At 38.5% G+C, this 24,418-nt stretch overlaps 1 long non-coding RNA gene across 1 annotated transcript; it reads left to right on the forward strand.

The window, feature by feature from the left end:
- Window positions 1-21,238: 21,238 nt before the first annotated feature.
- On the forward strand, window positions 21,239-23,337 carry LOC143600442 (uncharacterized). Its single transcript, XR_013147469.1, has 3 exons — window positions 21,239-21,826; window positions 22,131-22,195; window positions 22,226-23,337. It is a non-coding gene; the product is annotated as an uncharacterized LOC143600442 (long non-coding RNA).
- Window positions 23,338-24,418: the final 1,081 nt, after the last annotated feature.

Below are 24,418 nucleotides of genomic sequence, written 5' to 3' on the forward strand. Positions count from 1 at the left end.
ACGAGCATTTAGCATCCGTCAAACCGAAAAAAATTTATAAAACACTTATATGACATGTTCTAAGAAATCCGTGAAAATATTTTGGGGTTTTACAACCTTTTAATATGTTTTTATTATTTTGCAAAAAAGAGACGAAAAAACGTCTGTTTTCGCGCTGGTGTCGCATTCGAACTAATTTTTCTCTTGAAAAACCGAACCCGAACTAAAATTGGAACCGAGAACGAACTTCGGGCACGTAAAAAAGATATTAAATGATAAAGGAGGGGCCTAGAAATCCCCTCCCTTTTGGCGGCCGCATGATGTGGGAAAAACCACTCTCAGATATTTTAACACATTCTTGAGACTTCTAAACTCATTTTACACCTTTTAGCATATCAATAATTCCTTCCTTCTTCTGTACTTCATCGTTACCAGCCCAAAACAATAAGGTGAGTTCAAATTTAATGATAATTTAATCAAGTTTTAATCATATAATTAACATATAAACATGTCTTGATTAGTATTTAGCATGTTTAGCCATCCAAAAGCCATAAAAATCAACTAAAATCAATTTTTGATGGTAAACATGTTTACAAAGCAGAAACACATAAATGTTTGACCAAAAACACGGATTAGAACATGAATACGACGTTTTTACGGTTTGAAAGTTCGGTTTGAAACCAATACCGAAACCTTAACTAAAAAAGCTGTTCTATGGATGATTTATGCTTGGTTTGATGTTATATGATATGTAGACACACTTAATTTGCAATCCAAGACCCGGAGAGTCGTTTAAACCATCGGAAATCACCAAGGTAATACCATATTACTTGTTTAGGGGCTGTTAAGTGTTAGGTTGAAACGTACTTGTTGTCAGCTTGTGAAACTTTTTAGGGACATTAGGAATCATGTAAATGAGTCCCTGTTCAAATTTGGTAATTTTTCGATAAGCGGAGAATATTTGGCCAATTTATTACCGTTTATTGGCGTTTATTTGGGAAAAATAGTTAATCTTCATGAAAAATTATGAAATTTAGATTGGAACTCATAAATGCTATGGTAAGATCACTGGAAAAATTTGGGGAAATTTGGAGATTTCTAAGTATTTTTTGTGCAATTGTGTTTTAATCGAGTTTTAACAGCTGAAAAACACGCAAAACGGTATTTTGGCCAAAGAGTTAGATTCTGGAGATTTTGAAGGAGCTATTTCATGGTATTGTGACCACTTACAAAAATTATTAGATTTTTTGGATGTTGTTTGGTATAAAGTGGATATTTATTACTTAATTATAACACATTAAATGAATTTTTATAAATATATAATTAATCATAAAATTTCTGAAAATATTTTTATAAAAATCTTCATATTTTAATTTATTTTTACAAAAATTTCAATAATTGATATATAAGTGAACAATTTGTTATAATTAATTTAAAATTTAAATTATATATGTTTTAACAAAACCGACAGTTTTGTGTTTAACGAACTGACTGGTATGTCAAAACATCAAAAGTGGTCATATATCGTATTTTTGGTTGAATTTGATAAAAACAAACTTTTTACGATAATTCTGGTCAATTCGGGTGGATTGTACGTGTTTTGCATAATCAAACTTGTGTGAAAACGGAAACGAACCCTTTGATCAATCCAGATACCGAAACTTCAAAATTGTTTCATAAATCGAATCATTTATTAATCAATATGTTTACTTAAGTTTGTGTGATCTTACCTAATCCCGAAACGCATAAATGATCAACTTGGATACGCTTGGAAAACGGTGAAACTGAGCCAAATCTGGTTTTGAACATTTCATCGTGTACAACGTCACAATCTAAGACTACAGTCATGTTCTAGGCCTAACAGCTATACCCAGACTAGTTATACATCCCGATTTAGCTTAAACATTGTACTAGTATTAACAATATGATACCGGTTATAAGATTCAAGCTATAATCGAGGCACACTACTTACTACCAGCTTGAGCTACGATAAGGTGAGTTTCACGACCCCACTTTCTAAACTGTTTTACGAACTTTTGGGGTGGAAATCATGTTTACATATACTTATATACTGGAAAACGTGTGATGATGTGAATTATCTAAGTGCTAACACTAGAAAGGCCTCCCACACGAGTGATTAACTACGAGCCGAAGGCATGTGAATAGTACTATTGGTTTGATAAACCCAATTGACGGGTCGGAAGGGTTTACCGGAGCATGTTTATTATCAATTGCACATGGCCATGTTTAGTTATGGACTTTAAAGCTTGGATCTATCTTGTATATGGACGATCTAATAGTATTTAGCGTTCGATCTCGCTCCTCTTCTCTTCCTTTCCTCACGACCGATTTTTGCAGTATGTGTGTGTGTGTGTGTTTGGAGTGTGTGTAGAGATTAAGGAAATGATGGAATTAGAGTTAGGGTTTTAGGATGGTTTAAGGGGATATTTATATCCTTTAAAGCCCATGGACCTAAAGCCTATTACCCTTTAACCCATCTTAATTAATCTAAGTATATGATCTTTTCTTTATTTAATATTATAATTTTTTTTTTCTATTACTCCGAGAACTTTTCTTTTAAGCCATCAATCAAGCCCTATATATCCCACCGCATAGCACGCTATTGGTAGGGTCAGGGGAGGGTGGGATGTAGGCAAGTCTTTCCTCTATCCGTAAGAATAGAGAGGCTGCTTCCAGAGAGACCCTCGGCTCATAAAGCTACATACAGGTAAACAGAGTAAACATACATCCTACAAGGAAAGACACTTAGCAATACATAGAGTAGCACCCTACCAAAATACCAAGCAATCTGTAAATAAGATTTGGGCATAAGAATCACAAGACAGCATCAAACAAAAAACATACATAAGCAACAAGGAGTCAAGCTAGCCAAAGTAGACCCTAAAGACAAAGCTAAGCTAACTAGGTACCTTCCCCTAGAAAGTCTCTAACCTTAATCCTACGTCTCCACGAATCTCTATTCTAGACCATGTCCTCAGAGAGGTGCAACTCTGTCAAGTCATGTCTAATTCTCTCATCCCAAGTCAATTTAGGCCTGCCTCTACTCCTCTTTCCTTCCACAATGAGGGTTTCCACTACTCTAACTGGCTCTGTTGTTGGTCTCCTTTTCACATGCCCAAACCATCTCAATCTCCCTTCCTTTATTTTGTCTGATATGATAACTACTCCTAACCTTTCCCTAAAGACCTAATTTCTAATCCTATCTAATCTTGTGTGTCCGCACATCCACCTCAGCATCCTCATCTCTGCTACCTCCATCTTGCGCGCCTGTATCTTCTTGATGGCCCAACAGTCTGTTCCATACAACATTCAGGTCTAACTGCTACTCTATAAAATTTCCCCTTTAATTTAGATGGGAACCGCTTGTCGCATAAAATTTCCCCTTTAATTTACATAAGCCATAAATAAATAATGTATTTAAATATTATTCTTTGAAAATCCGGGACGTTACAGAGAGAAAGATGTCGTCCACTCAGAAGACGACACGTCACGCGGGAAACCGAAAAAGCGAAAAAGTTACACAGTCGAATGCAGTGACAGCCGGCACAGACGTCAGATCACCTGTTCACGCGCCTACAAGCTGTCAAATTGTCCTTCTCATGGTTATCCACACCATAACAAAAGATATTTCCAAAAAAATATTCAGAATTCAAAAAACCCCAAATTATATCTTAAGTCCAAAATTTCACCCGCATAAAAATTCATGCGGAAGACACACTGGACTGGGGGACTTATAGAGATAGGGTACCAAAAAGACCAAAATACCCTTAAGAACCACCCGTGGGTCAGAGGACAACTCCTTATTTAATACCCGCGAAAAAAATGGATCACCCGCATAACTCATGTAAGAAGGAATGATGATTTGTCCTAAGACACCATACGCAGAAGAATCTAGGCGCCCTAAAGATCCATCCGCAGGGGAGAATCATCACCCGCAAAATATGGTCATAAGGCGACGTCATGGGACAACTGTAATTAACTAAATGCCTTCTAGAAGATTTACTAAAACCCTTTCTTGGAGGATACGTGACCCATCAGCCAATGAATGAAAGAAAGCTGGCCAAGTTGTTATAACACTGCACATGGCCAGGATATCTCGTCCTGTCGTAAAGCGACACGTGTCCAAGTTTTTGTAACCATGCACATGGGACGTATAGCTCAACCTATTATATAATGACACGTGTTCAGGCGGTTACGTAGCATCTTCTAGAATGGGACAGCTGGCCCAATCACATTCCCACTCTTCGTCTATAAATACCTTCACAATCCCAACGATCTACTCTAAATACTTATGTACTTTCTCTCCATAAAAACTGTACTTATTCTCATGCCGGACTGCAGAAAGACGTCAGACACGTCTTATCAACTGTCTTGTAGCAGTTTTTTCTACTTTGCCACGTCCTTACTTCTCTCTCACTTGCAAAATTTAAAATATCTCAAAGGAAAAATAACCTAAGTATAAACTATAAGATGATAAAAGATTCACAAAATGGCCGAAGACTTCCTTTATTCTTATTCAAAAATGATTACAAAAGATGAAACAAAATTACAAAAATATTGCCTATTCTATGAGACAGGGGTTTATGTGTCCTCTAGGGGTGTTGGCGGAGTATCTTTAGACCTTTCCTCCAAGTATGCCATCAAGCGGTCCACGCCGTCATCCGCAGCTGCAAATTATGGGAGCATATCTTACAAAGGAAACGACAAGTTGTCATAATCATTGAGGCGCATCTCGTATTCCTGGGCAACATTGAGTCCATGCAACGGATGCTCTTCAATGGAGCGGCCAGCCTGGGCATACGCCATCCCCTCGTTAAAACCCACCAGGCGGCACAATTGAGAAGAAGCGGAAAGGAGGAAGGCAAGGCTACTTGTAAGCTTGGGTCCTTCTTTGATATGCTTGATAACCTGCGAAGACAGAGAGACTTGTAAACATTGGTGGCACAACAAGAAATTGAATAGGAGAAGGAAAAGATAACATACTGAGGATAGACCTTGCCCTAAAAGCCAATGCCTTTCCTCTTTCGCTCGCAATGACGATTGGATCTTGAACATCCTTGGATGGAGATGTAGGCGGAGGGGGAAGTGGAGTCGTCCCTCTTAGACCTGAAAGGTCTTTCGAAGGGTCTTCTAAAGACTCTGCAAGATGATTTCCGTTTAGCATAAGCACATCTTATGCAACAAAAACATTCACCAAGCTTAAAAACATTAAAGTTACCTGAGGAAACTTGTGTAGGCGCAAGCTGTTGAATGCGGTCTCCCCGCTTCATCCTCTTATGTTTCATGGTAGAGGCTGGCTTGGTTGATTGCAATTTGCTTTCCCCAGCCACTTTTGAGGCATCCGCATCCACAGCTCGATGTTCATCTTTGACAATGACATCATCAGCAGCTCGATGTTCATCTTCGGAGAAGACATCATCAGCTCGATGTTCATCTTCGATGGTGACATCAGCATCTTACCATCCACCTCCTTACTGGTGGGCGGATTCTTCTTCCGCTTGCGGGTTAGACCTGCAATCGTAGGCATGATACCCTCGGCTTCAGTGGTATCGATAGATAATTCGTCTTCTTCGCGGGGTAATGACTCCTTGCTAGACGAAAGAAGCGTTGTCACCCCGCTAGAAGTAGGTGCTATAAAAGGACGAGGTTTCAAAATTCCCTCACATTTAGGTAGCATCTTCTCACCTTTCGCGAACATCGCCTCGGAAACCACGGGATCTGGGCGTAAGGCGGTGGAGAACAGAAAATTGTTGTGGGTGCACTCGAGGAAGGGTGCATCTTTGGGATCTATGAGGCAACGCACCATCATCCCCCCCCCCCCACATGATCCAGAAGCGTGCTCAGACCCTTCGCCTACACAAACAAACTGTTATCAGTATTTAAATAGATCTTTACTAAAAGTAAAAGAGAAATTACTCTTATCAGTGTTTTCGTAGTACGGTTCCAAGTCTGGAAAAGGCCATAAACATCTTATACTAGCACATACCAACGCCCCATCATGTATCACACGCATAGGGGTAGGCGTTTGGGTCAATGTTTTGAATCATGGAAGGTCCAATTGCGTAGTAGCGCGGACCTCCGGCACGCCTGCGGTAGCCTTGCGATAGGTCATCTTGAAAGGCACCACATCCTCCCTAATCCAGAAGAATTTGTGCTTTCACTTGTGTAAACTACGGTACCATTCTGTATCGATGGGACCCTTCCCGGTAGTCGCCCAACTACACTATCCGCCACGGCTAGTTATTTTGTAAAATATGGCAAATCGGCTAACCGTGGGGTCCAAGTTGTGGGCATGGCTGCAGAATTTGAAGTGATGAATCCTCGTAAGCCCGAACGGATAGACTTGTGACAGATGAAGCCCATACGCCATTAAGATGTTGCCGATGAATTTCTTTAATGGGAACCTAAGATTCCCAGTGGTAAAATCCTCTGCATATGTGGCCGTTTTCTTCACCGGTGGCTTGGAAGCAACAGATCCGGCCTCCGGATACTCCGGCTCCCACTCTGGCAATAAGCTGAAAACATTGACTATATCTTCATAGTCCTTCCTCTTCCAATTGAAGACGGCGTCGTTTGATGCAAAATAGAATGAGTATTTCAAGCCACTGAAGAAATTAGATCTGGAGATTCAAGAGCAAAAATTAGAAAAAAGAAGAGTGACTGAAAAGAGATGACGACGGAAAGAAGTTAGGAGCATCTTATCTATACACAACGCAATCAATGTGATGATAAAAGATTAACAAAAATGGCGGAAGACTTCCTTGATTCATATTCAAAAATGATTACAAAAGATGAAACAAAATTACAAAAATATTGCCTATTCTATGAGTCAGGGGCAGATGTGTCCTCTGGGGTGTTGGCGGAGTATCTTCTGACTCTTCCTCCAAGTATGCCTTCAAGCGGTCCATGCCGTCATCCGCCGCTGCGAATTCTAGGAGCATATCTTACAAAGGAAAAGACAAGTTGTCATAATCATTGAGGCGCATCTCGTATTCCTAGGCAACATTGATTCCATGCAGCGGATGCTCTTCAATGGAGCGGCCAGCCTGGGCATACGACATCCCCTCGTTAAAACCCACCAAGCAGCCCGATTGAGAAGAAGCGGTAAGGAGGAAGGCAATGCTATCCGTAAGCTGAGGTCCTTCTTTGATATGCTTGATAACCTGCCAAGACAGAGAGACTTGTAAACATTGGTCGCACAACAAGAAATTGAATAGGTGAAGGAAACGATAACATACCAATGATAGACTTTGACCTAAAATCCAATGCCTTTCCTCTTCTACCCGCTTTGCACGAGCTTTTGAGTCATCATGCGCTTGGAGAAGGGCGTCATACGCAGCTTGTATATCAGCAGCTCTCTTCTCCATAAGCTCTGCCTGCTCCTTCTGCTGTTTTGCTCCAGCCTCGTGTTTTTGAATAAGGGTACCTTGGCGGGTCACTTGAGCTTCTAATGCGACGTTAGCCTCAAGAGCCTTGGCCAAGTGCTCTTTCTTTCTATGAGTTTCTTCACGGGCGACTTGAAGGATTTCATTTTGTTTTTGGCAAGATTCCTTCCACTGGCGGGCGACGGCAACTTGTCTATCCTTTTAAGCTTTTAGAGCAATTTCGGCGTCGGATAATTTCCATTTAGCAGTATTTGCCAACACACGTTGCTCATTAGCTTCTTTCTTGGCCTCGTCCACCGAGCAAGCCATATCACTCCACCTCTCTCCCACAGAGAGCCATTCACGCAAAGTTCATTATCCACTAGCCACGTGTTGGCTAGGACAGTTGAAAAGTCTCTACCAAGTTCATAACAGGGACGCCCGGGTTGGAATGAACGTTCGGCATGAGGCACCCCTTGCTTGATGTATTTCGAACAAACATATGGATCAGAAAAATAAAATCCTTGCAGTAAAGTCCAGTGCGTGATGTATGCGTCACCATCCTCTACAGGATTCCACATTCCATAATAATCTGAAGATTTGGGTTGGGAATGAGAACCTCCTCCTCCACTAGCCATAATTGCTGTTGTGGAGACCTAAAATCATGGCGAAGATTGGGGAGGAGGAAGTGGAGATTGATGTGGAAGTTCTTGTGTCGGGGACACTTCCACATTTACAACCTGTTCTTTGTCCTTAGAAAAAGATACACCCTCAGCCACAAACAGGTGTGACTTGGTTGATGAAGACTTATCTGCTTCGGGTGGAGGACGTGGAGCTTCTTTATCCTTCTCCGGCGAGGGATATGGCAACTTCTCTTTCGCTGATGTTGGGAACGGAGGTTTCTTCAACGATGCAACTCCACCAACAGCCACAGCTGGCTCTGCAAATAGCAGAAGGATTTTTTAAGAAAACATAAGAAAACATTGGAGGAATGCCGTTTTTCACAAAGACTTACAAGACATTCCTTTGATTCGATGAATAAGGCTGACTTTCTGTTTTTTCGGACGATGCGTCCTAGCCTTCTTTGCCGGTTTTCCCCCAGCATCAGCTTCAGAAGACTGGAGCTTACGCTTCTGCTCCGATTCTGTTAATACACGCATGACTGATGAGATGTCAGATTCAACATCAGAATCAGATTCTTCCAATGATGTTTCGTCGCTTGAAGACAGGATAACGATCACCCCATCCGAGGTAAGAGCATTAAGCGGACAAAGATTAAGGATGTACGCACTTGTGTGGATGGTATCCTCTGAGGCTATAGGCTCCGCGCGCACCTTAGTGGGGAAAAGAAACTCGTTGCGGGTTCTGTCTAAAACAGGAAAAGCCTTCGCATCGCGGATGCGTTTCTACGGACAACCCCTGTCTGGGAAAACGACTTTCAACATTGTTCCTTCACCTAAAAAATATATATACAATAAAATTTTTTCTTAACATAAGAAATGTTACAACGAATGAAAGCCTACAAAGGATATGAGACTTACTCTCATCCACATTCGCGAAGAAAGGCTCCAAATCGGGACACGGCCACAGGCGGCTCATACCCGCCCAGACTAGGTCTTCCTCCGGCATGGCTCGCATCAGTGAAGGTTTCATCATTAACACACAGAACCACTCTTGGTTCTCGTGTGGAGCAGTAATAACTTCTGGCAATGCCTCGTTAGCCGGGCGTCGAACCATGTGGACCAGAATAACGTCTTCTGAAACCCAGAAGAATCTGGTACGCCATCCTGGAGCACCATCACTTGGTGCAATACCAATAACCCTATCGGCTATTGGGCTAACCTTGAACCACCCGCCACGGTTGGTTACACGGTAAAAGATCGGGAACTGGTCAACACGGGGCACCATCCCCTTCGCCTTACACAAAATTCAAAATGTCAAATTCGTCTAATTCCGAGTGGATGTAACTGGGACAGATGGATTCCATAGGCGCTGAGCACCTTCATCAAGAACTTGGTTATTGGAAACCGAATATTCCCATGGGTGAAATAATTGTCGTACACGACCATCTTACCAACAGGAGGCCGGCTACCAACAGAACCGAAAGCAGGGAATTCGGGTCCCCACTCCGGTAAAATTCCATACGTATGGATCAACCGTTCAGAGTCGATCCTATTCCAGTTTATTTCCACATAATCAATATCCGGTGATGGCGACATTCTATCACCAACTGCTGGATCAACAGTTAAAAGGGAAGCAACGAGCAATCTTGAAAGAAATTGAAAAACCAGAAGTTTGGAAGAAAAAACTGAAGGGAAATTGAAAATCAAAGAGATAGAACATCTAAAGATAACCCCTTCTATTTATACCTATCGCAATTAATGCGATGGGATACAAAAAATAAAGAGAGAAAGACGTCATCCACTCAAAAGACGCCAAGTCACATGGGAAAACCAAAAAAGCGAAAAGGTTGTACAGACGAGTACAGTGACAGCCGACACAGATCTCAGATCACCTGTTCACGTGCATGCAAGTTGTCAAATCGTCATTTTCATGGTTATCCACACCACAATATAAGATATTTCCAACAAAACTTCAAAAATTCAAAAAACCCCAAATATATCTTAATTTCAAAATTTCACCCGCATAAAAATTCACGTGGAAGAAACACTAGACCGAGGGACTTATAGAGGTAGGGTACCAAAACGACCAAAATACCCTTAAAGTACCGCCCGCGAGTCAGAGGCCCACCCGTGGAATTTATGGATCAACCGCATAACTCATTTAAGACGTAACAAGTATTAGTTCTAGAAACTATGCGCAGAAGGATCCAAGCGCCTAAAGACCCATCCGAGGGGAAGAACCATCACCCACAAAAGAGGGCCATAAGGTGACGTCATAAGGCAGTTGTAACTAACTAAGTGCCTTTTAGAATATTTACCAATATCCTTTCTTGGAGGATACATGACCTATCAGCCAATGAAGGGAGGACAGCTGGCCAGGTTGTTATAACCGTGCACATGGGCCAAAGTTATCTCACCCTATCGTAAAGGACACATGACCAGGTTGTTATAAACATGCACATGGGACATTTAGCTCAACCTATCATATGAGGACACGTGTCCAGGCGGTTACGAAGCATCTTCTAGAAAGGGATAACTGGCCCAATCACATTCCCACACTCTCCGGGTATAAATACATTCACAGTCTTCATGAGTTATTCATTGGCTCCCAACTATCTACTCTAAATACTTAAGTACTTTCTCTCAATCAGAACGGTACTTATTCTCACGCCAGAGGGTAGTTATGGGAAGACCCCCATGTCCTTCCTGTAACGAGCTCACGGTGTCTGTTTTGCAGGTTTCTATCACTGGACTTTGGGAGATTGAGCTCATAAAGTTGTGGTTGCTGTTTGTATCCTATCATGTGGATTCATTGGATCTAGGACCAATCACATTCCCACACTCTTCGGCTATAAATACCTTCACAATCTGCATGAGGTATTCATTGACTCCCAACTATCTACACTAAATACTTAAGTACTTTCTCTCAATCAGAACGGTACTTATTCTCACGCTGGAGGGTGGTTGCGGGAAGAACCCCCCCCCCCTCTTGTCCTTCCCGTAACGAGCTCACAGTGTCTGTGTTGCAGGTCTCTGTCACTAGACTAGACTTTGGGAGATTGAGCACATATCATTGTGGTTGTTGTTTGTATCATACCTTGTGGATTCATTGGATCTAGAACACGAATAAGGAATTAGATCCGTGTTTCTTCATTGGCGCCATCCGTGCTTGTGTAAGAACAGTGTTGATTTTCTGTTTCTGTTATTCAAACGATATGTGCCTATTTCTCGAAGGGCCAACGAAAACTTCTGCACCCGTTTTACGAACTACTGATAACGTAACGCCTAGAGGTTTTACTCGAGGTACACAAAGACATGTTGCGGCATCGGAAGGTCCTACTCCGGTTGGCCTAGAACGTGCTATAACACCAGGAGGTCCTACTCTTAGTGACTTAGGGTGTATTACAGTGGAAACTCACCAGACTTAATTAGGACTGGAAAATGGTTCTGATAATTCTGAGACGACGAGATCCAACTGTCGAGGTTCTAGAGCTAGAGAACCATTATCTCCTAAAGAATGGTATCGCCTAGGAGCGTATGGTTCATGAAGAGCAACTACGCGTTCGTATTCTATAATTTGATGAATCTCCCAAAAGGTCCATTTCTCCTCCCCTAACAGCGTGGATGTAACTGGGGCAGATGAATCCCATTGGCGCTGAGCACCTTCATCAGGAACTTGGTTACTGTAAACCGAAGATTCCCATGGATGAAATAATTGTCGTACACGGCCATCTTACCAAAAGGAGGCCGGCTAGCAACAGAACCGGCAAAAGGTTCAGGTCCCCACTCTGGTAAAATTCCACATGTATGGATCAACCGTTCGTAGTCGATCCTATTCCAGTTTATTTCCATATAATCAATATCTGGTAAAGACGACATTCTATCACCAATTGCTGGATCAACGGCGAAAGGGAAGCAACGAGCAATCTTGAAAGAAATTGAAAAACCAGAAGTTTGGAAGAAAAAAATGAAGGGAAATTCAAAATCAAAGCGATAGAACTTCTAAAGATAACTCCTCCTATTTATACCCATAGCAATTAATGCGATGGGATACAAACAGTAGAGAGAAAAAGACGTCGTCCACTCAAAAGATGCCACCTCACGCGGTAAGATTGAAAAAGCAAAAAAGTTACACAGACGAGTATAGTGACAGCCGGTACAGATGTCAGATCACCAGTTCACGCGCCTACAAGTTGTCAAATCGTCCTTTTGATGGTTATCCACACCACAATAGAAGATATTTCTAACAAAACTTCAAAATTTCAAAAAACCTCAAATATATCTTTTAAGTCCAAAATTACACCCGCATAAAAATTCACGCGGAAGAAACACTGGACTGGGGAGACTTATAGAGGTAGGGTACCAAAAAGACCCAAATACCCTTAAAGTACCGCCCCCGGGTCAGAGGATAACCCCTTTTCTACCACCCGCGGAATTTATGGATCACCCGCATAACTCATTTATCCTAGAAACTATGCGCGGAAAGATCCAGGCGCCCTAAATAACCATCCGCCGGGAAGAACCATCAGCCACAAAAGATGGCCAAAAGGTAACGTCATAAGACTGCTGTAACTAACAAAGTGCCTTCTAGAAGATTTACCAAAATCCTTTCTTGGAGGATGCGTGACCTATCAGCCAATGAATGGAGGATAGCTGCCCAGGTTGTTATAACCGTGCACATGGGCCAAAGTTATCTCATCTAATTGTAAAGGGACACGTGGCCAAGTTGTTATAACCATGCACATGGGACGTATAGCTCAACCTATCATATGAGGACACATGTCCAGGCGGTTAAGAAGCATCTTCTAGAAAAGGACAGCTAGCCCAATCACATTCCCACACTCTTCGGCTATAAATACCTTCACAATCTGCATGAGGTATTCATTGACTCCCAACTATCTACACTAAATACCTAAGTACTTTCTCTCAATCAGAACGGTACTTATCACGCTGGAGGGTGGTTGCGGGAAGACCACCCTCTTGTCCTTCCCGTAACGAGCTCACAGTGTCTGTTTTGCAGGTTTCTGTCACTAGACTAGACTTTGGGAGATTGAGCACATATCGTTGTGGTTGTTGTTTATATCCTATCCTGTGGATTCATTGGATCTAGGACACGAATAGGGAATTAGATCCATGTTTCTTCATTGGCGCCATCCGTGCTTGAGTTAGAACTGTGTTGATTTTCGGTTTCTGTTGATTCGAACGATATGAGACAATTTCTAGAAGGGCCAACGAGAACTTCTGTACACGTTTTACAAACTGTTGATAACGTACCCCTTGAGGTTTACTCGAGCTACCTAAAGACATGTTGCGGCACCGGAAGGTCCTACTCCGGTTGACCTAGAAAGTGTCATAGCACCAAGAGGTCCTACTCCTGGTGACTTAGGGCGTATTACAGTGGAAACTCGCCGGACTCAATTAGGACTAGAAGATGGTTCTGATAATTCTGAGCATGCGAGATCCCATCGTCAACGTTCCAGAGCTAGAGGACCATTATCCGCTGAGGAATGGTATCACCTCCAGCAAGAACAGGTCACAGCTGAATACGAGCGTATGGTCCGGAAAGAGCGACTACGCGATCATACTTTAGAATATGATGAATCTTACAAAAGGTCCATTTCTCCTCTTCCAAAACCGAGGCGAAGTCAGATCCGTCATAGCCTTCAGACGGAGAAGGACTCTAGAGAGGTATGGAAATGACATGACCGTCCTCGTATGGCTATGCGTGTGCCTGTATACAGAGATGAGCATGATAGTTGTGACTCAAGATATCATCCAGGCGAGTTCAGTTATTACGGCGGCGATAGCAGGCTTTATGTGCAAGAAGGAACTAGTCATCCGCAGGCGGTAGTTTGCCAGGCGGGATACCATAGTGATGCTGAGGAAGATTTCACTAAGCCATATCGTCCAGCAGCTTTTGCTTAAAAATCGAAATTCATTGCATGCATTGCAATAACCTCGTTCCCCGGTTAATGCGAAAATTCCAACATCTGTAGGAAAATAAAACAGGATGACTGATCCCAGCGATCACTTGTTGAACTTTGTGGCTGTGGGAGGAGTCAATGGTTGGAATCTTTCTTATTGGTGTCACATGTTTGCTTTAACATTTACCGGGGCAGCACGCGAATGGTTTGAGAAGTTGCCGGATGGGAAAATTAAAAGTTGGGATGACTTTGTTGTTAAGTTCTCCCAACACTTCAGTCAATAGAAAAAACATACTCATGACCCATCTGAAATTTTAGACGTAGTTAGACGGAATAATGAGTCTATCGAAGACTTCATTACCCAGTTTAACAACGAGAGTCTCAATATTGGTGGTGTGAGCGAAGATATGATGCGGGAAGTCTTCCGCAAAAATGTGAAGAGTAACGAATCGAGCCGTACTTTAACTGGAAAGGATGGAATGCCCACATCTTGGGATGATATTATGTCCGCAGCAAAGTTGTTCGCAAGAACTGAAAAAACTCTGGCTATGGATGGTCAAAAGCAAAACCCAAAAGTGGAATTTCAAAATCCGCAAAGGGATAGTGGATGAATGAACGTGTGATTTCCCACGGGTTAAAAGAGGACCTTGCAACAAGAATCCATTTATAATCACTGCCCTCGTAGGCCATTATCGTTCACATTACGTCTTCTTTGACATTAGAAGCACCTCAGATATAATGTATGAGCAATGTTTTGAGCAACTCGATGATGCTGACAATGCAAGACTGAAATCGATTCACGCTCCTGTTTTTGGTTTTGGTGGCGAGGTGATGCACCCGCGAGGGGTGATTTCTTTTCCAGTCACTCGTAGTGATGGAATTCATTCTAATTATGCCTTGAGGTCTCATTGAAGTGGTCTAAATTATACATATTATGAAATAAATATTTCTACACTTTTAAGACTTTTGAGCCATATTTTTATTGAATATTATTCTTAATTGGTTTACAAGTGGGTTTTAAAGCTTTCGAAAAGCGTCAAGCCAATAGATGAAGTTATATCAAAAAGAAATTATCTATATTAATAATTGCGGAAGAAGAAAAAATATAAAGTTTTGGTTTACATCAGTAATAAAATCTCCACAATTTAAGATGGCTTATTTACTATGTATTATAATTTTACTATTAATACATGTCTTTTTAGTCATGTATTTTGTTCACTTCAATATTTTGTTAAAGTTAAATATGTGGGCTGATTAATTAATTATGCATACATGGATATCAAAGTTTTGTAATGTGATGATGAAGTTGGATGGCATAAGGAGAATTAACTTATAGCTGTGGAGAGAAAATAATATAAAAGGAGATTTACTTTGAGGATTAGGGAGTCAGATGATTTTGGGGAAAAAAAACACCCAACGGAGATGGACATAAAGAAGAAAAGATGAACAAAGGGTTGACTAAAAAGAGGACAGAAACAAAAAGAGAAGAGCATTTTGGTTTGATCAGAGAGAGTCTGGGTTCGACACCTACTCATCCAAATATCATTATTAGTCGGTTTGAATTTATAGTTTTTTGTATATGAATTCAGTTTTTGAACCTTACTTATTCATTTTGTTCTGAGTATGGTTATTGGCTAAACCCTTAAACTGTCTAGGCTTATGATGAACTTTTGTTGATATTGGATTTTGGTTTGGATTTTACTTTGGTTATGATTTATGATTAAGTAAGACGTTTCTTGATATTCGGTTGATGCATATGTGTGCTTAGGATTGTTTGATGAGTTTTATTGTTTTACAGTTTCCTTTGTGATTGCCTGTCATATAATAGGATTCTGTTAGGTCCTTTATTGTGTGTTTTTGACTAGTTTATGGTTAATTTCTAGTAAAACCATTTGAACAATAATAAATCAAGTAGACTTAAGTGTGCTGCTAATCTAAATAGCTGTGAGGTGATAGATTATGTGATAGGTCTTAGTTGATGAATTGCTAGATTAGTTCTCTGTAAGGAGTCTGTCTAGGTTTGGTTTATTTGCCTTATCTATCTAGTTGAGTAAATTCTATACACTACCTTTGATTTCCGTGTTGTAAGGTAGGATTTCACTATAAAGGTATTTGTCATAAAATAAATGAGTGACCGTAAGAGAGTCTAATTAAACCGGTATTTTTAATAGCTTATTAGGATTCCACAGGTGTCTTCTTGAGAAAGGTCAAGGGTCCTGTTCGGTTTCCCATCAAGTGGATAGTTTAAGATCCCGGTTCCATAACTTAGCATTTTCCAACCATTTGATAACTGATGCATTAAGGATTCTAGCCTAGATGGTTGTTCGTCATTATCTGAATAAAGTCGAGGTTTAAATCGTCTTAAGTTTTATTAATTAGTTTTAATATTAGTTTTTAGTAAAACCCCCCAATAATAATAAATAAATAGTCGTGTCTGTAGTTGAGTCTAGTCTAGTTAATTTACGTAATTTAAAGAGTCTCGTGGGTTCGATATCCGGACTTACTTAGCTGTACTAGAGTCGACCAGTTCACTTGCCGGTTAATAGTTATAGTTAAGTTAAGAGTCTAGATTTATTACTTAGTGTCTAGATTATCTTATTTTTAGTTAATAATATTATAACTACTTTTAGCACATCAAGTTTTTAGCACATCAACTAATTTCTCTTAATTAGTTTACTTTTCTTTAATATATTTTTTATTTTATTTTACTACTATTTGGTTCTTGTAATCCTTATTTGTTTAAGTTTATCTTTTCAGTGATCATCATTGATTGTTACTACGGGATTTGAAGAAAATCCTCATAAAGATCAAAGTGGTTTAAACATATGGGAGTTAGAAATACAGGCAATTATGGACCACTTAGATAAAAACAGCTACCGGCCCATATTCTGCGTGGTGTATGATAAGATGGGGAATATTGTCGATTGTAAAGACTTATCTGGCACACTGATGGATCACATACCGCATCCAGACGAGATATTATACGAGATTTTACGTGTCATCCATTGCATTAATCCAAAAGCACCACTTTCAGATATCATGGATGATTTCCGGCTAGGCTTAAAGTGTCAAATACAATTTAATGAGCCGACGATCGACTTTGAGGATGTTGGGTTGCAGGATAAGACAGAGGAGCTTTTCCCTCTTGAGAGAACGAGTTTAAGGATGAATTTGGTGATGATTTGGTTGGTTTAGCTGCTATGGATGAGAGGGATTTTAACCCCGAAAGAGATATTGAGGAGCTTGAAGTTTTGTTATTCGGGGAGCCGATTAAGAAACTAAATATCAAAGAGGAATCACAAGAGATATTTGAAGAATTGAAGAGTAAAGAATTGCATCTCATTGTGAACGATCATCCACATCTGTATGGTAAAGCATATATGTTTTTAGAAATAGTTGTTCGTGGATCGCCACATAAGTCAAGAGCCCCAAGAAGGAAGATATTTGGGCTCAGGAATCAAAGTGTGCCGAATTGGTCATATTCTCATAATTTTAATAATAGGTGGATCGAGCTGAATGCGTATTTTTGGGCCAACATGTGTTTGGAAATTAGTTTCTTCCCAACTGATTTTAAGAGGAGAGTGTTAAGGAGCACCGGTGGGAAGAGGATCAAGGAGAAGCCTTCTAATTGAGGTTTCGGGACTAAGTCTGGCCGAAGACTTTTTGTAAACTTATCGCTTCTCGGGAGGCAACCCGATACTTTTTTTTTCTTCTATTTTTATTTCTATTTTGTTTTTAGTTCTTTGCTTTGCCGGTTGTTTCTTCTCTTACTTTCATGTTGTTCCAGGGTTGCTTATGAGATGGTTGGTGAGATATGGTTTTAAACAAGTGTGGGGATGCCACTTGTTTCAGAATTGTTGCTTTTCTTCATGAAAGATGACGTTATTTGAAGATAGTTTATTGATCGCGATTGAATTGGATGGCACGGAGCACGACTCACGAGGCATATCATCAATTTACCAGGGGAGTCTGTTTCAATTCATTAGTTTATTTTGCTTTATTTTATTTGTAATTTCCTTTTTCTCACATTGAGGACAATGTAAAATTTAAGTGCGGGGATGGGAAATGGATGTTTTCGAAAAAGAAATAAAAATAAAAATAAAAAAAAGTTTGAAAAAAATAAAAAGAAAAAAAAACATAAAAATAATTGAAAAAAAATGTCCCAAGAGTTTAACAAAAATTTTTGTAAACAATGGAAGATGATAGAAAAATAGGAAATTAGTTTTTCAAACTACTAATAATATGAAATAATATAAAAGAAAACGCACCAAGCTTGGGATATGTCGGTAGGCCCAACTAGTTTTGAAAGGTTTTCCACTGCATATTCTTAATAAACTTAATTAATTTTAGATTTTGTGGGTTCTCCTCCTAAGAGGGACAGTGAAGATTAAATTCGATAAGACATAAGGTGTATTACCATAAGCTGATTACCCTAAGGTGGTGAGAATTGAATGCACTTTAAAATTAGCACGTCACTCCATTTTATGAAAATAAATAAAGAGTGGTGGCGCCCCGCAATGTCCAATTTTATACGAGCTTTAGTCTTCAGTTATATATTTATAGGTTAAAGATGCCTAAGTGCACAAAAAAGAGAGAAAGAAAAATATATAGTTACAAAGTATTCCAAAAAATTGGTCCGAAAAGCAAAAGAAAAGCGAGAAAAAATTATGTATTATAATATGCCAAAAAAACATTCTCAAAAATAGAAAAGTGGCAAAAGTGCACATACTAATCGAGACTGAGAGTTTACGTGTTACCAAGGGGATGATGACTCTGAAGATGCACTATTGGGACTCAAAGTTTTTAGTCAATAAATATTTTTAGGGAATACATAGGACAAAGTCCAATAATATTTAGGGCATGTTCCTACGACCTCACTTGACCTATCATTCATAATTCCATCTAAGTGTATTTTCTTCTTACCATTAATGGGTTCTCATCTTACAGTGTTAGGTTCAACCAGTTTGCTTCAACACAATTTTTAATTGTCTTTATTATGCTTGAAATGTGGTAGGTGGATCTTAACTCTAAAGGTGTGAGACCCATAGGTTTTTGATATCACATGAACTTAAATGCTTAATGTGTGTTGGGGGCATGATAGGTTGGTGGTTAGGTTTAAGTGGACAAAAATATCAGCAATCGCGGTATTTACGTTTATATGTTTGTTAATTATAACCTAAATGTTTTGAAAGCCAATTTTCTGATTATGATTCCATTGCAAATATATTTTTGGGACGCAATAAAAGTAAGTGTGGGGATATTTGATGTGATCTAAATTATACATATTATTAAATAAATACATCATACACATTTAAGACTTTTGAGCCATATTTTTATTAAATATTATTCTTAATTGGTTTATAGGTGGGTTTCAAAGCTTTCAAAAAATGACAAGCTAATAGATGAAGTTATGTAAAAAAAATGATCAATATTAATAATTGCGGAAGAAGAAAAAAAATAAAGTTTTGGTTTATATCAATAATAAAATCTCCACAAATTAAGATGGCCTATTTACCATGTATTATAATTTTACTATTATTACATGTCTTTTTAGACGTATGTATTTTGTTAATTTCAATATTTTGTTAAAGTTTAATATGTGGGCTGATTATTTAATTATGCAGACATGGATATCAAAGTTTTGTAGTGTGCCGATGGAGTTGGATGGCATAAGGAGAATTAACTTATAGCTGTGTAGAGAAAATAATATAAAAGGAGATTTAGTTTGAGGATTAGGGAGTCAAGCTGATTTTGGGGTAAAAATTACCCTACAGAGACGGACAGAAAAAAGAAAAGACCAACAAAGGGTTTACTAAAAGGAGGGCAGAAACAAAAAGAGAAGATCATTTTGGTTTGACCAGAGAGCATCTGGGTTTGACACCTATTCATTCAAACATCATTATTAGTCGGTTTGAATTTGTAGTTTTCTTTATGAATTCAGTTTTTGAACCTTACTTATTCGTTTTGTTCTTGAGTATGGTTGTTAGTCAAACCCTTAGACCGCCTAGGCTTATGATGAACTTTTGTTGATATTGGAATTTGGTTTGGATTTTGCTTTTGCTATGATTTATGATTAAGTAAGACGTTTCTTGATATTCGATTGATGCATATGTGTTTTTAGGATTGTTTGATGAGTTTTATCACTACAAAAAAAATGTCATTTAGTGGCATACATTTTTAATGGCATTTAGCTTTTGTGCCACTAATTTGGATTTTTAATGGCACTTTGCGTATGCCATCTTTACTTATAACACATGTTTAGTGGCACTTTATTTTAATGCCACTAATGTATGGTTTTAGTGGCACTTTTCATATGTCACTAAAAATCTTGTGTCGCGCGTTTTAATGGCATTTAGCTTTTATGTCACTAATTTATGTTTTTAATGACACTTTGTGTATATCATCTTCACTTATATCACATTTTTTACCACTAATTTATATTTATAATGACATTTTGTGTATACCACTAAAAATCTAGTGAGCAGATGATTCAGAAGTTGTAAATAACATAAAAACACCTAATATTATACAGTCACTAGTCGTTTCTCGCACTCATCTCACACTCTCGTCTTCTCCACAATCAGTCCCCCAAATCTGCAACCTAGGGCTCTACCATAACTCTCCTTCACTTCACCATTTCCCGTTTCCCCTGCCTCTGGTTTATCTACGGCTGAAGAAGCTAGGGCTAAAGCCGCTTCCACTGCCGCCGCTCCGGCTTAGTGTTTCAACGCCATATATTATGTAGGGATTTAGGTTTACAACGATTTCGATCATGATTCAAGCTAACACTAGACCTGCTTAGATACGATTGAGGTAAGTATGTCTACTACGTCTCTACCGTTCGAGTTCTAGGGTTTCCAGTTCTCTATGGTGCAATTATCTTTGTTTTTTTGTCAATTTCATTATAATATGTGATCTCGCTAATGATTTGACTTCAGATTTATGTTAGGGTTTGCTAATTAGGCCTACGTATGTTAGTTTTCTTTTAATTGATTCCGTGCTAAACTCTATATCACTGATGATTAAATTTCAGTTTTACGTTACGGCTAACTGATTAGGTCACATCTTAGTTTTTAGTTTAAGTTCATCCAATACCTGATCTTGCTGATGATTTAATCAAGATTTATTAGCTTTGTAAGGATAATTTTATGCTTTTGACTTGTTTTTGTGTTGAACTTAGGTCACATATATCAATTTATATGATCTTTTGCTATCTGTTATGTGTTGTGTATTGCATTTACATTTGTTTATCATTCACAAGTGTTATCATATATGCTACATGTAAGATTTATGTGTTCCTATAGTGTTTTTGATAATGCGCTGTTTGAATTAGATTATTCTGAGTGGATTATGGCAGTATGAGTTTAATTGGGAGTTTGGAGAGTTGATAATTCCAATAAAATTTTGGGATTAATGATCTGTGTGTTAAAAACCGATGGATGTATGTTTAATTTGGTTCACTAAATGGTTTCCCCATATTAGTCACTTTGACATTTAAAGTTAAATTGGCTAAGGGATATGTGAGATTATCAAGAATGTTAAGAAGTACAATTGTTTGTTTGTTGGTGGAATTTGTCGCTTCATTCTAGTAGAGTGATAGGTTTGTTTGATATGATTATATGAATTAGTTCATGATTAACAGAATCTTGAAAGGAATCTGACGAATATGATTGTATTGTGATGAACAACAAGTTCTTCAATTGCCCTTATTTGTTAATAGATCAATTCAAGCAATGATGGATCCTGGTCGATCTGTTACAATAGCAGACTGCATTTAGTTGCAGTTAAGCAATTTTTAAATACATCTAATTGTTTTATTGTTAATGATAATATGCATTTGGTGGTGTTGAAACTTTTTCGTGTTTACAGGTACTTCTTTGTGCTCTTTATATACATTTTGACTTTCTCCCAAGATGTAAGTTGTTTCATTATCAAAACCAAAGTGTTAAAATTGTGATCTTTTTTTCTTATAAAGATATTGGACTACTCATTGTGGTGACTGGTCCCAATTGTTACCACTTTTGAGAATTAAATAAGAATAAAAAAATAAGCTTTTTGCCTCAACTGGATTGCAACCTGAGCAACTTAAGGTTGCAACCAAACTTTTATATATGACTTGGTTTTTTCATGAAACTTACAACATTTAACATTGTTATAATAAAAAATGTAAAGCACGATTTTATTCATAAGAAAAGATTGAACATTTTGATATAATGCAGGTGATGTAAAAGCCAAGTTAATCATAGAAGAAGCAAATCACCTTATTGATCCTGAAGCAGCCGAGGTACAGTTTCTATTTAATATTGGAATCAAGGGCTTAGGCAAGAGGTTATTGTAGACTTGGTGGAGCAGTGCCGAGCATACAAGAAACGAGTTGTGCACCTGGTCAACTCAACCGCGCAAGACTTTAACTAGTTACTACTTCACGCATTGCTATTTTCACCAAATTATATACTAATAGAAGTTTTCTTTTTTATTTATTTATAAGGATGAATCATTATTAAGTCAATAATTAGCTTTAAACGATGACTTGCAGCGTGTTTTATCCAAGCATGAAGCACTTCTAAACGGAACTCATGTAGTTTCATCTGAAAAGTCAAAGTCAACTCTTGAAACTAGTCAAGTATTTGTACATGTTGATTCTCTTCTTATTGATGCTACAGACACTAAACAACCTGAGTAATCGTTGTTATTACTATTATTATTTCAATTTTTGTTAAGTATGTAGAAGACTATTAAAACAAACCTTGTTGTCTTATGCAGATCTACCATCAACACTGATGTAGAGAATGATTTGATTTCTCTTCCTTCTATTACAACTTATATGAGCAATTGTGACCTTTTAAGTCGAGACGGTTTTAGATCGCCAAATGCTTCAAATTCCTTAGCTATTGTGCCTGTGGGTGAAACTCAGCCTCTACTGCTACTCCAGCTCATGGAATTGCAGGAATATGTAACGTTTATGCTATTTTCTTTTGTAATATATAGCAGTACATGCATCATTTCAAATCTTTTTAATCTAATAATTGATTTATTGGTTTCCTGTCTTCATGTGATGTGATTTCTGTTATCGTTTTCAGCGTAGAGTTGCTCAATAAACAATCATATATAAGATGGATGCTTTGCAGTCAAGTACAAATCACTCGCTGCAAGCTGAACTCAGAGAACGCTCAGAACAATATAACAAGCTTTTAATTGGTTGACAAAGACAGGTTTGTTATTTTATCTGAGAAATAAATACATATTTATAGTAGGATTATTGTAGACATTTCCTAAATAGTTTATACCATTAGGTTACTCAAGTAATGGCTAATGACATTTATTATGGAAATAATTTGTACCAGTTTGCTGAGATGGAGATGTGTCAATAACACACATTACATCAGTTTGCTGAGATGGATATGCGACACCAACAGTGGTGGCAGGATTCGTGACGGCAGCAGTGGTGCAACATCTGTCGCAAATATAACTGTCACAAAATGGTTGCAAGAGAGAAACTGCGATCGATCTGTGTTTTTCCCACCACATTTTTGGTTGTAGAACGGACCGTTTAGCGACTTAAAAGATGGGTGCAAATGCTTGTCTAGTAGCGTAGTGTTCATATGGTTTGCATATCGGTAAGTCTTTATTTTTCTTATTAGGTACCTCGCATGAAGATTCGCATGAAGATGGCGAGAGAGGCTAATGAGCGTGGTGAAGTTTTTAGTTTTCATTTAAATATTTGTTACTTTATTTTTATATGTTTTTGTATTTTGACTTGGTTTGAGAGTTATCATACATTATGTATGTGTTTGCATGTGATTGAACTTTTGATTATGAAGATATTGTGATTAATATATATTCTAGAATTTTTTTTTAATTTTATATTGTTAAAAAGTGTCATTAAGATTCCAAGCATTTGTGGCTATGAAAAAGTGTCACTAAGCTCATAAGTTTGTAAAGGTTAAAAGTTTGTTAACAGGGAAAACAAAGCAATTAAAGTCAAGGTTTGTAGTGGCAGACAAAAAAGTGCCACTAAAATTTAAAAATTTGTAGTGGCAGACGAAAAAAAGTGCAACTAAAAGTCTAAATTTTTTTAATGGCAGACGTAAAAGGTGCCACTAAAAGCCCAAAGGCTTGTAGTGGCAGACGGAAAAAGTGCCATTAAAAGGCTTTAGTGGTAGCGCTTCTAGTGACACTTTTTTTGTGTGTCACTCATTCCAATAGGGTTCTTTAGTGGCATTTTTTTGGTTTATTGTAACACTTTTTGTATGCCATTAAATGGTTTTTTATTTATAGTGTATTGTTTCAAAGTTTCCTTGGTGATTGTCTGTCATTAATGGGATTCTATTAGGTCATCTATAGTGTGTTTTTGACTAGTTTATGGTTGATTTGCAGTAAAAGCATAGGAACAATGTTAATAAATCAAATAGACTTAAGTGTGCTGCTAATCTAAATAGCTGTGAGGTGATAGATTATGAGATAGGTCTTGGTTGATGAATTGCTAGATTAGTTCTCTGTAAGGAGT

This window comes from Bidens hawaiensis, unplaced genomic scaffold (assembly GCF_021521415.1).
Source record: "Bidens hawaiensis isolate Kalapana, Puna unplaced genomic scaffold, B.hawaiensis_p1.1 tig00054118_1, whole genome shotgun sequence".
In the NCBI taxonomy this organism is placed as follows: domain Eukaryota; kingdom Viridiplantae; phylum Streptophyta; class Magnoliopsida; order Asterales; family Asteraceae; genus Bidens; species Bidens hawaiensis.